At 44.3% G+C, this 12,198-nt stretch overlaps 1 protein-coding gene across 1 annotated transcript in view; it reads right to left on the bottom strand.

Annotated features, from left to right (window-relative positions):
* Positions 1 to 8,455, bottom strand: part of ccdc102a (coiled-coil domain containing 102A) — a 44,042-nt gene extending 35,587 nt beyond the window's left edge. Inside the window, exon 1 of the mRNA XM_077023932.1 lies at positions 8,304 to 8,455. The gene's annotated coding sequence lies outside the window, so the exon portion shown is untranslated. The remainder of the gene's footprint in view (positions 1 to 8,303) is intronic.
* Positions 8,456 to 12,198: the final 3,743 nt, after the last annotated feature.

The following is a 12,198-nucleotide window of genomic DNA, read 5'->3' on the forward strand; positions in this document are numbered from 1 at the left end:
TATATGTGTGTATATAAGAGGAGTATGTGTGTGTATAAGAGGAGTATGTGTGTGTGTAAAAAAGTAGTATGTGTGTGTATAAGAGGAGTATGTGTGTGTATAAGAGGAGTATATGTGTATAAGAGGAGTATGTGTGTGTATAAGAGGAGTATGAGTGTATATAAGCAGAGTATATGTGTGTATAAGAGGAGGATGTGTGTGTGTATAAGAGGAGTATATGTGTGTATAAGAGGAGCATGTGTGTGTGTATAAGAGGAGTATATGTGTGTATAAGAGGACTATATGTGTATAAGAGGAGTACATGTGTGTATAAGAGGAGTATATGTGTGTATAAGAGGACTATATGTGTATAAGAGGACTATATGTGTGTATAAGAGGAGTATGTGTGTATATAAGAGGAGTATGTGTGTATATAAGGGGAGTATATGTGTGTATAAGAGGAGCTCCTTTTCCAGTTAATCCTATAGCGCCAAAACTGGTCTGTTTTGCAGCTGTAATTGAGCCCTGCAACTCTGTATCATGGGGTTCGGCACAGTGTTCAGGTCAAATTCCTCTCCCCTCTGAACTACGTGCTGTGTCCTCACCTGTGTCATGTCATACTGAGCCTGTAAGGACAAATTGCTCTTCATGGGGTAATAAACTCTGATGAAGGATCTTTGGGTCTCCGGACTCCAATACCAGCAGTGTAGAAATCACGCAGGTGAAGGAATCAGACTGGCCATGTTAACAGGGCTTAGCTGCTGCCAGTCACCTTGTCTGCGAAGATCATGACAGCTTCATCCATCTTCTCAGGTTTTTCCATTTCCCTCAACACCTCCATCTGGCAAGGCTGGCAGAGTCAAGGCAAATTCCCTACATAACTCCACCCAGTGAACAGCAGTGTGTATGAGGGGAGGGGTGTGTGTGCGTGTGTGAAGGGAGGGTGTGTGTGTGTGTGTGTGTGTGTGTGTGTGTGTGTGTGTGTGTGTGTGTGTGTGAGGGGAGAGGTGTGTGTGTGTGAGGGGAATCAGGCAAGAAGGGGAAAACCCCACAGGTCACAAAGCTGAAGGAGACATTTTAATTTTTATTTTAATTTGAGACTAAGTTCTAAAGTGCTTCTGCCTCATATTCTCAAGCCAGTGAACATATGAAATTGATTCAATTTAAGGTTCAGCTTTGAAATAAATAAAGCCAGAGAGAAATCTCCAAATACCAAACACGGAACGGAACTCAAAACACCCAACGTTTTGAGTGGGGAAAAAAAAGGTTTTGTAAACATAGACTTGCACACAAACCACAAAATGACTAAATCTATAACCCTCTCCAGTGTACGCCGGATGAAGTGGTGCTGATTACAGCAGCACAGCACAGTTGGATCAGATGTCCTTCGGGTTTAAGCTCTGGGTAATGACTCTAAAAACCACTGATGGTTAAGTTGAAAAGGCCCCATTTCATGTAAAGGCTTTAGATACACTACAGTGAGCACTTTACCATAGTCTCTGACTATGATTGTAGGACAACTAACTCCACACAGTTGGTCTTCACTCAAAATGACCATAGAAGCAGGAAATGGGTGATTGATTTCTGACTGACTATTCAGTTGTTACTAAATCACTAAATCTAAGTCACTAAGTCACTAAATAATATTACTAAGTCACTAAATCAAAAACATTCAGAGTTCAAAGCAGCTAAAATTCAATCATTTTCTTCAAGTATAACAGATTTATCATTTGGATGGCATAAAATAGATTCTGACACCTCTTTCATATGTGGTGCTGGAATTAAACACATAATTGATCCCTAACATTCATAGACTACCGGTTGTCACAGGTGGCTACATGAGTATATCATACAAATGAGCACATCACCGTTACGCACACGCAGCTCAGTTCAGGTGAATGAACTGTTCAGACTAATGTTGAGAAAACCACTACATAGACCATTAACTACCAAATATTTGGACTTGGGCAGTAAATCTGATTTGGACCAATTTCACCTGCAGTGTGAATGTAACGTCAAAGAATCTACCCCTAAAACCCTTCTGCAAAGATGAACTCGGTACCAAGAACATTTGGGAAGATATTCCACAACTTAACATTTGAACAGAGGAAATACCTAAACAAAGACTTCATTCCAATTTCAGAAGGATAATAATACAGATTATTACTAAATTCTCTGTTATATGTGCTAAGGATCCTGCATCTCCAGATCTTTCTGCTAACCAGTTACCCTTAGCTTTGAACCCATTACCACAAAATCAGCGGTAATAAACAGTGCCTGTTCTGCAGAGGTAATTGAGCATATAAGCCAGTCTGCAGACTAATGAGACAACACTATACACCCGGCTCAGAACGCTCAACACTAAACACCAGGCTCAGAACGCTCAACACCAAACACCCGGCTCTGAGCACTGAACACTATACACCAGGCTCTGAGCACTCGTAGGATAGATGCCTGACTTACAGCGCCCCTTATGTCACAACCGAACAGTGACATTCCTAATCCACACGACACCCACACGAGATTTTGCATAAATCTTTAAAGAGGTTCTAGTGATGTGTATTGAACCAGTCCTTTAACACTGCGCTGAAGGCCACAGTGGACAGTGTGGTGCAACTGGTTGGAACCACAAAAATCACTGAAGAAATTCAATGTCACCTCAGGGACCTGTATCTGATTGTGTCTAAAGCCACTGGTCTCCGGTCAGTGCTCTCCAAACGTAAGTGTTAAAAGCAAGCCTGCCGCCAGCCCATATGAAGTGGAGAGGTGTGGTTTTCTCATCTGCAAACTGGGGTGAAACGGGACCAATCATAAAAAGCATTCCAGCATTTATGAGCCGACACATTTCTTACATGACGTTTCTGTGCCAAATAAAGTCAGGTCAAGGCCAGCAGCTCAGCTCTCCTCTGTGGTTAACACCCCCCCCCCCACCCACCCCTGAAGAAGTCACCGCTTCATGTTCAAATGGGTCCTCTTTAAAAATGGGTTGGAGATCTTCATTACATGCACATGCCGAGGCCCTGAAGTCCTGGATTCCACCTAGAGACCCAAATCCTTTAATGCTGCTGTCCACAACAGGCCTGGTCCTTCTCAAGACGAGCCTGCTAGATCTACGAGCTGTGTGGACACCCAGCGGCCCACAGGAACCAGCCGCGCGGTGCCCGATACAGCCACGCCCTCCCAGAGCCCACAAACCACTGCTCTGGAACATCTGGCAGATTGCTTATTGGTCCAGGAGACACAAGAGACTGGTCTTGAAAATCCTGAGCAGATCCAGTGATGTAGTGCATTTATTCCCAACTGGACTAGCTCCTGCTCCAAGGCTCAGAGGTGACGTAGCGCCAGAGAGAGTGCTGCTGGGGTGGGAGAGGGGTGGGTGGGGTAGGAGGGGTAGAGGAGGTGGGAGGGGTTCCCAGTGACCCCTGAGAACACTTCCTCTGAACACTATTCCCACCACACTTCCTTCCTGCAGTTTCTACCCTGCATGCCAAGGATCCCAGTCCATTCTTGCAGTGCTACACAAAACATACACTGGTAGATCACTAATGAGGCACCTATTTCATTTTTTTTTTTATGACAAAAATGAACAAACTGCTTTTGTGCACAATTTACTGCCCAGAGCAGACCTGAAGTCCGGCTTCAAACTCAGGAATGGGGCTACCAAACGTGTGGTCAAACGCTGCACACACATTCTTAGACTGCCACACCTTCAGCCATGTTAGAAATGGATGTGCTTTAAAACATCACAAAATATACAGAACACAGGATGTGTAAGAAAGAAAGTAGAAAGATAACACCAGAGTTGTATAATCCAGGTTCAGAAAGTAAAAGTCCTCACCAGGATTTTGCTAAGTGTCACGTTGAGGACCCCGGCCCCTCCCTTTTGGGCGTGTGTAAATTTTCTAATTAGTGCAATCCAGGTAAAATTTGTGGAATCAACACAATCCAGGAAGCCTGAGTGTGACGGTGGGTGCGAGGCGAAGGACGAGACACAAACCCTTCTATGGCGACAGACGTCACTTTTAATTATAACGATTATTGCGCAGTGTAGCGCACATAGAACACGCAAACACAGAGACGTGTAACGTTTAGACAACGACGAGCACAGGACACTGCGCGAGCGCACATTAAATAGACAGACCACATTAGCCCCATGTGATTACGAGACGATTCACAAGTGAGACACATTATTCACACAACAAGCTATCACCACGGAGTTCCGAAAACGCAGACAGAGCACGTGGACAACGTTTACACACGCCCAAAAGGGAGGGGCCGGGGTCCTCAACGTGACCCTTAGCAAAATCCTGATGAGGACTTTTACTTTCTGAACCTGGATTATACAACTCTGGATAACACGGACAAGAGCAGCGACAACTGTAGAGGGTTTGTATGAAACAACAGTGACACTCATCATAAATCCATATCAGTCACGTCAGTGTGGGGGGGACAGATGCACCACTATGCAACTCTTACCATCACATGAACTAAAAACATCAGAAAGAACACGTCTCTCTAAGAAGGGATGGTGTATAACACTTTAATCCACAAAATGACCACCAGCAAGGTGTACCAGTCATTTACAGATCAAGCTAACATCACAATATTCTGGTCAGCAGGACAGGTAAACCCTTCAGTCTTACACCATAAAATGACATATCCCAAAAAAAATGTACCGTAAACTATGAGCTGGTCTAGCATATGAGCACAGATTGAGGTGTCCGGCTGGGGTGTAGTCAGCTCTCCACGCTCAGCACTCTTAACGGCTCCATTTTTATAGTTCGAGTGGGTTAGGAAACACCTAACTGGCACACATGGACTCATTTTGCAACATCAGTGGTAGATAAAATTCAACTGCAGACAATGAAACGAATTCTAAAAAATTCAAGCCATTTCATATGACTGCAGAGTTCCGTTTTCATGAGCTGGAACTAGAAAGTGTTATACAAGCTGGCCTGCTAAAACCAGCCACTCCGTCTCGGACCAGCACTCCCACTGAAGCCACACTCAGAAATGCTCAAGAGCCAATACTGTAAAAAAAGTCTGAACATGATAGGTGTTCGTCCAGCCCTACACATCACTGAACTTCAGACGTCTAGCAACGGCTGTGATGCTAAACTCATTCAGTTAACAAATAATGGTCAGTAAACACCACTCAACCTGTACGTGTTATTTATCCCAATCTGACTTCCCCTTGAGAAACCTACAGGCATCCAAATCATACTGAACTTCATCGTGGCTGTTTTCAAGATTAAAGCGCTCTTCCACCACTCACCGTGAGGAAAATACTGATATTTACCTCTGGCCTTCTGTGCTGATAAAGCTTGCTGATAAAAAATGTGAGCAGGACTTTGGGAGTGGGAGAACCGGGCAGTGAGGACCACAGTGTGGGGGTGAGGACCACAGTGTGGGGGTGAGGACCACAGTGTGGGGGTGAGGACCACAATGTGGGGGTGAGGACCACAGTGTGGGGGTGAGGACCACAGTGTGGGGGTGAGGAGGACACTACTACATTTAGCCAGAGTGACTGTAGTGGAGAGAGAAATCTGCCAAAACCACAGTGGAGATCTCCAAGATCTGTGAGATCTTACTCATATTCAAATTCAACCTGTGTAGCCTTCATGTTACACACTTCCTATTTTAATACTTACACAACAACACAAGCCTCAGAAGGAGGGCCAACACGCCCTTCACACCACCAGAGACCAGCACCCTCACTCACCACAGCTGTCTGAGAAACCAGTCATAACCATTATCTGTCTCTCACACACACACACACACGCACGCACGCGCACACACACACCCTGCCCATAGCAAATGAGCAAGCAGATCAAGCCGTCTGAAAATGCTATGTCGCCATGGCAACCCCAGGAGTCATTCGCTCTTTCAACAAGGAGGAATGAGAGAAGGATGATTGTGAATCTACCCTTCCAGCTGTGTGTCCTCTGGGCTCCAGCGGGTTCTGAGAACATTCCTCAGGGCGGGTGTCTGCATCTGCTGACCACCGCCACACTGACAGCTTAAAGGGAGGAAGCAGCGTCCACAACAAGACCACCAAACTCACCCCATCTGACCACTGACCAAACTCACCCCATCTGACCACTGACCAAACTCACCCCATCTGACCGCTCACCGAACTCACCCCATCTGACCGCTCACCGAACTCACCGCTCACCGAACTCACCCCATTTGACCGCTCACCAAACTCACCCCATCTGACCGCTCACCGAACTCACCCCGTCTGACCGCTCACCGAACTCACCCCATCTGACCGCTCACCGAACTCACCCCATCTGACCGCTCACCGAACTCACCGCTCACCGAACTCACCCCATTTGACCGCTCACCAAACTCACCCCATCTGACCGCTCACTAACCTCAGCCCATCTGAGCACTAAACTAATTCACCCCATCTGAGCAAAGCCCTCAGGCTTCTGACAGCAGAGACACATTTTGCTTTCACAATTACGGTGTTAATGGTGTGTTAATATACAGTACGTTAGGTTCAACAACATATTCAACCAGTTAAGGGTCTCTGCTCTGATAACGACTCACCTAAGCAATCTCCTGAGGAAATATAAGAGAGAGAGAGAGAGAGAAATTGTGAACGAGAGAAACAAGAGAAACACAACAAGAGAGTGGGAGAAAGAGGGAAACAGAATGAAAGAGAGAGAGGAGAGAGAAACCATGACATCTGTGTGCGACCAGAGGCTTCCAGATGTGCGATCTAGAACATTCTTTAAAAAAAAGCTCAAAGGGGAAGAAACAAGAAAGAAGCAGTCACCGTGGAAACACAGGTAGCGCATGGCCAATACCTCTCACATCTCTTGATTCTTCCATCATCATTTAAGAAGCATCAGTCTCTTCATTCTTATAAGAAAACAAAACCATTTCCCTGGATAACTGTAAATCAGAAGAGGCATTCATCTCAAGGGAGGTGTCGTTAGGGGAGGGACCACTAGAGCAGGTGCTGTTAAGGGAGGGGCCATTAAGGGAGGTGTCGTTAGGGGAGGGGCCATTAAGGGGTGCATCATGAAGATAATGCTGCTATGCTTAATAAATGAGTAAACTTATAAATGTAATTACACATGTTTATACATACATTATATAATTACACATTTACACATTTGTGTGTGTGTATATATTAAAACACATTTGTATACATATAAATATAAATACACATTTGTATATATATTTGTATGCCAAGGTTGGAGAATGTGGAACATGATAAAACTTGTGTGACCTCCCACACACTGGCTTGGGTTGTTTGTGTATTTGTGTTTGTATGTGTACTGTGATACAGAAACTTAATATGATATTTTGTAAACTGATTTTATTCCAGTTGTAAAACAGACAACACTGCCTAGAGGAAAACACATATAATGTTATTTATGAGGCCTTAGTCTGGTCACTGGGTCAGACACAAAGATAACAGCAATCAGACAGAGTAATAGAAGCAGACGACGGTCATGTACACAGAAAAGGAGATTGCAGGGGGAAGTTTGTGTGTGTGTGTGTGTGTGTGTGTGTGTGTGTGTGTGTGTGTGTGTGTGTGTGTGTGTGTGTGTGTGTGAGAGAGAGAGAGAGAGAGAGAGAGAGAGAGAGAGAGAGAGAGAGAATGACCTGGTAAACATTAGGGAAAAAGACTAAATGAACGGACAATCAAAGAAAAGTCAAATCACGCAGTACTAAGGTCACCAAAGGAAATTCCGCATGTCGTGGAGTATTGTGGAAATATTGTTTTTATCCTTCAGATGTCTATATTCCATAGTTTAAATGCAGGAATTAAAGGCAGAGGTAGACTTTATAGGGGATGTGTAGCTACAGTCTGCAAACTTGGATTACGAGTTAACTTTGTGCACAACAACGCGACCTCCAACCATGACCAAACACCACAATGACAAGTGGCGATGCGTAAATCACAAACCTGAAGACCACCACAAACATCTAACCTAGTTAGTCCAGCTGCCTAGCTCACTAGCACCACGATACTCAAACATGTCTTTGTATCCTGCACAGCAACTCTCACACTGCATTCACCACGACCACTGTCCTGTTTACACCATTACTGTTTGTATCCATTACAAAGGCACACCCTGGGTTGTTTATAATGTAAACAACATTTAGCTTTTAAAACACGACGTTTCAGAAGTTCAGCGAGCAGGCTAGCCTCGCCACAATGAAGCCCAGAGCCGACGTGTCTGCAGATCTCCACCGTGCTGAGCGCCACTCCAAACCGCTGCAAAAAAACCCCGACGTCTCCCCTTTTCCAGAATAATATAAAATACTGAAGGATCCATGCTGAATTCTAGATACTCACATACCTGGAAAAGTGTTTCTAGGAGCAGTCTTCAGTATCGTATTTTAGTTCTTAGCTTACAGTTCTCGAGTTCAACCCTGTCGGTCTTCCTGCAGGAATTTTCCCACCGAGAGAACATAGCTGTTGGAGGAGGGACTCCAGACCAGAGGCGGCACGTCTACTGTATTCAAACTTTCTAGACGGCGGGAAGGTCTGGCGTGCAGTAGACCTGAATCGATCGAATGATTTTTAAACACGAAATTGTCCTCGTTGTTTATAGTCGGCTGCTGACACTGTCGGACATGTCAGACTGTCCGAATACATTAAAGACATTCTAGGAAACTCATTTGATAGCCTACATAACACTTTAAGACATTCCTTGTCCAAAGCAATTGGGAATCTGTGTGTGAACAGCAAAGGTTTTGGGCAAAAAAACTAACAAAAACGTTTTACAAAACTCGTGGTAATTTAATTTAGAGTATCTGAAAAGCAGCATTTTCTAGATTTCCAAAAAAGTCTCATGCAGTAAGGCAAGGGATTTATTTTCTATGTTGCTAAACCAGTTAACAAAGCAATGTAGTAAGCAACAGACCAGTTTACAGTTAAGACATCCTCAGGTTATTGCAGAGATTTAGTCCAGAATCTGAGTGAACAAATGTAAGGAACCAGGTGCCTTGGGTGGAATTCTGTTCAGATTGAACTGATTAATGGAGACAGAAACAGCTGTACAGAGGGAGGGATTTAACCAATCAAAAAGGCCAGACTGGTTAACCTCAAAATCTTCCATCAAGAGGGAGTGAAGTGTGACGATGTGTGTCTTGTGCAGCTTAAACTCAGACGACAGGCTCTGGTCAGCTTCTTTCTCCGACTTTATTGCCAGCAGAACATCTACAGCAGAACATCCGTTCAACTGAGTTAATCTGTATGATAATTATCATCAAAGCTCATACAGACATTCATACAAAAAATTAATAAAGTTGACAAGAAAATAAAACCAGAATAACAGAAAACTGTGATCGTATAGTGATTATTACATCAAAAAAACTAACCATATCATTCCTACATTCACAAGACATTTCAGTGATTGTGCGATTCGACATTCATAAGAAATTAGCTTGCTGTAAAACTCACACCGCTGCTTAGCATATATAGCGCGGGTTTTTATGCTAATAACGTCTCAAGGCGTCGTAAAATAGCGCATCAAATGTGGTGAATGAATATCAAACGGAAATAATTGCGACCCTGAAGAGTATTACAACTCATTGATAGATCAAGGATATGTATTGTGTGTATATATATACATATATATTAAAAATAAATCTTTAACACCGGAGCGCTCTCTGCTTGACCTACCTACAGCAGAACATCCGTTCAACTGAAGCAGGGAGCGCGCGAAGACTAGATAGAATAGACAATAGAACCGGAACCTCCAAGTTATTATGGACATAGGGTATTGTAGTTCTTATATACATATGCAAATAAAATGGGAACAATAACTTATTAACTAACTATACATATATTCATTTTGACAGAATTCACACAGGTGTTTATCCTACTTTCATTTTAACTCTGTTACACCCACCCCCACTGAATTCTGACAAAATAAGCACGTGAGACCAGCATCACATAACTCCCATCATATGAGTTACACAATCAAGTAAACCGACTGCTCAGTATCCATTTAGGATATAGTGGTAAGAGAGGGACGTCAGATTCTCCAACCATCTACCGGCTGTAGGGTGCCTTGTACACCCCACACAGACTCAAATCACAAAATTTCTTAAATCAGTAATGTCATATGCATACAAACACACCCTCAGTGCTTAAGAAACCAAACCAATGTAACATAACAAAACAAACAAACAAACAAAAAAAGCAACTGATTCAACTCTTAAGAGCTTGAACAACAGAAGTGCAGGCAGAACGAATATTCTTTTGGAAGTCTCTAGCAATTTTCTGGTTTGACATAGTGTACAGTAACCTACTGACGGGCCTAACAACACGTCCTACTCTGGTCCTGCGTTGGGTATCAAGATCCCAACCCTGAACAACGTTGTCAGCGTTACCTGAGTCACTGCAATATTCAGACTGACCTGTATGAACACTAGAGCAATCAGCATTAAGTGAGCTGTCACAGCCAGAAGCAATTTTACCGCCTCGCCCGGAGGAAAGGTCTTCAGAGACAGTGCTGCTTGTTGGTCCGTCAGTAGTCATGTCATCAGACGCATGAGGTTGTTGGTCAGTGCAGTTACCGTCACAAGATGTTGAAACCTGACCCTCACTAGGAATCTGCGTAATCCACTCTCTGGTCCTTGCCGTGGTGTCTGTCTGTGCAGGGACCGGTAACACGCTCACAACTTCCATTCCATGACTATCAGGCACATCCCTCACCTGCAATGTTACATCAGGGGTTACAAGAGGTGCATCAGTACAGCCATCGATCTCAACGCATCTGTCAGACTGAAGCGAATGAGCTTCCTCTCCACTGAATGACGATCCATCAGTCGCAGCATCACTATCGTCGCTAGCAAGTGAAAGCTCAGTAGACAAGGATGGTGCTGGACAAGGCACTTCTGGTCCATCTCCGATAGGCAGGAAGTTCACCAACATCAGGAGATTCCGATGGACAATTCTCTCGAGGCCAGCAACAGTGTCACGAATCTTGTATGTGTGTGTTCCAGCATTTTTATCAATAACTGTGTAGACCACCGACTCCCATCTGTCAGCAACTTTACGTTTTCCTCTCTCTCTCTTATTGGCTACGAGAACTCGGTCACCAACTTCAAGTGTAGCACCTTTGACTCTCTTGTCATACAGCCTAGCCTGTCTGTTCTGCTCTTTACTCACATGCTCCTGAGCAAGTGACATCGCTTTCTTGAGTTCCTCAGTGAGGTCTGCCACATACTTGTCATAGTCTGATGTATCATGGTCAGTTAAGACATTCCGGAACAGGACATCCACTGGAAGACGGGGAATTCTGCCATACATCAAGTAAAAAGGAGCATAGCCAGTAGTTTCATGAATTGTGCAATTATACATGAACGTCAGTGTCTGTAATCGTTTGGGCCAGCTGATCTTCTCCTCTGAAGGCAGAGCTCTTATCATATTGCCTAATGTCCTATTGAAGCGTTCAACTGAACCATTCCCCATAGGGTGGTAAGGGGTTGTGTGCGATTTCCTAATGCCCGATAACCTAAGGAGCTCAGCAAACAGATCACTCTCAAAATTAGGGCCCTGATCACTATGGATCCTCTCAGGGAACCCATAAACACAAAAATATTTGTCCCAGAGGGTCCTAGCCACTTGTTTAGCTGACTGATTCTTGCAAGCGAAAGCCTGCGCTAGTCTGGTGAAATGATCAGTTACAACTAAAACATCCACAGATTTATTGCGCGAGTCCTCAGCTGACCAAAAGTCAATACACACAAGCTCAAGTGGTCTTGAGGTGGTGATACTCTCCAATGGAGCCCTGCCATCAGGCTCCAGCACCTTGCTTACGACACAACGATGGCAATGACGCACATGATCCCTAACGTCTCTATCCAAGTGCAACCAAAAAAATCTCTGCCTAACAATGCTGAGAGTCCTGGTCTGGCCCTGATGACCGGCGTTCTCATGAACTCCCTTCAACACGACAGCTCTGAGAGACTCAGGCACAACATATCGATGACGTTTGGCCTTCAAAACTTTGTCATGAGAATCCCTGAATAAGATGCCATTGCGCAACACTAGCTTCTCCCAATGCTTTAGAAATCTCAACACATCAGCCGGCTCCTTATACCTCTCCCGCCTGGAGGGCCTACGACCCCTATCAACATAAAATAGCACCCGTGAAAGAATTCTATCCTGCTGTTGAGCATCACGTAGGTCACCGTCTGTGTAACCGGGTAGGTCATACACCATATCAGGGATGTGTTGTG

This window comes from Brachyhypopomus gauderio, chromosome 12 (assembly GCF_052324685.1).
Source record: "Brachyhypopomus gauderio isolate BG-103 chromosome 12, BGAUD_0.2, whole genome shotgun sequence".
NCBI lineage: Eukaryota > Metazoa > Chordata > Actinopteri > Gymnotiformes > Hypopomidae > Brachyhypopomus > Brachyhypopomus gauderio.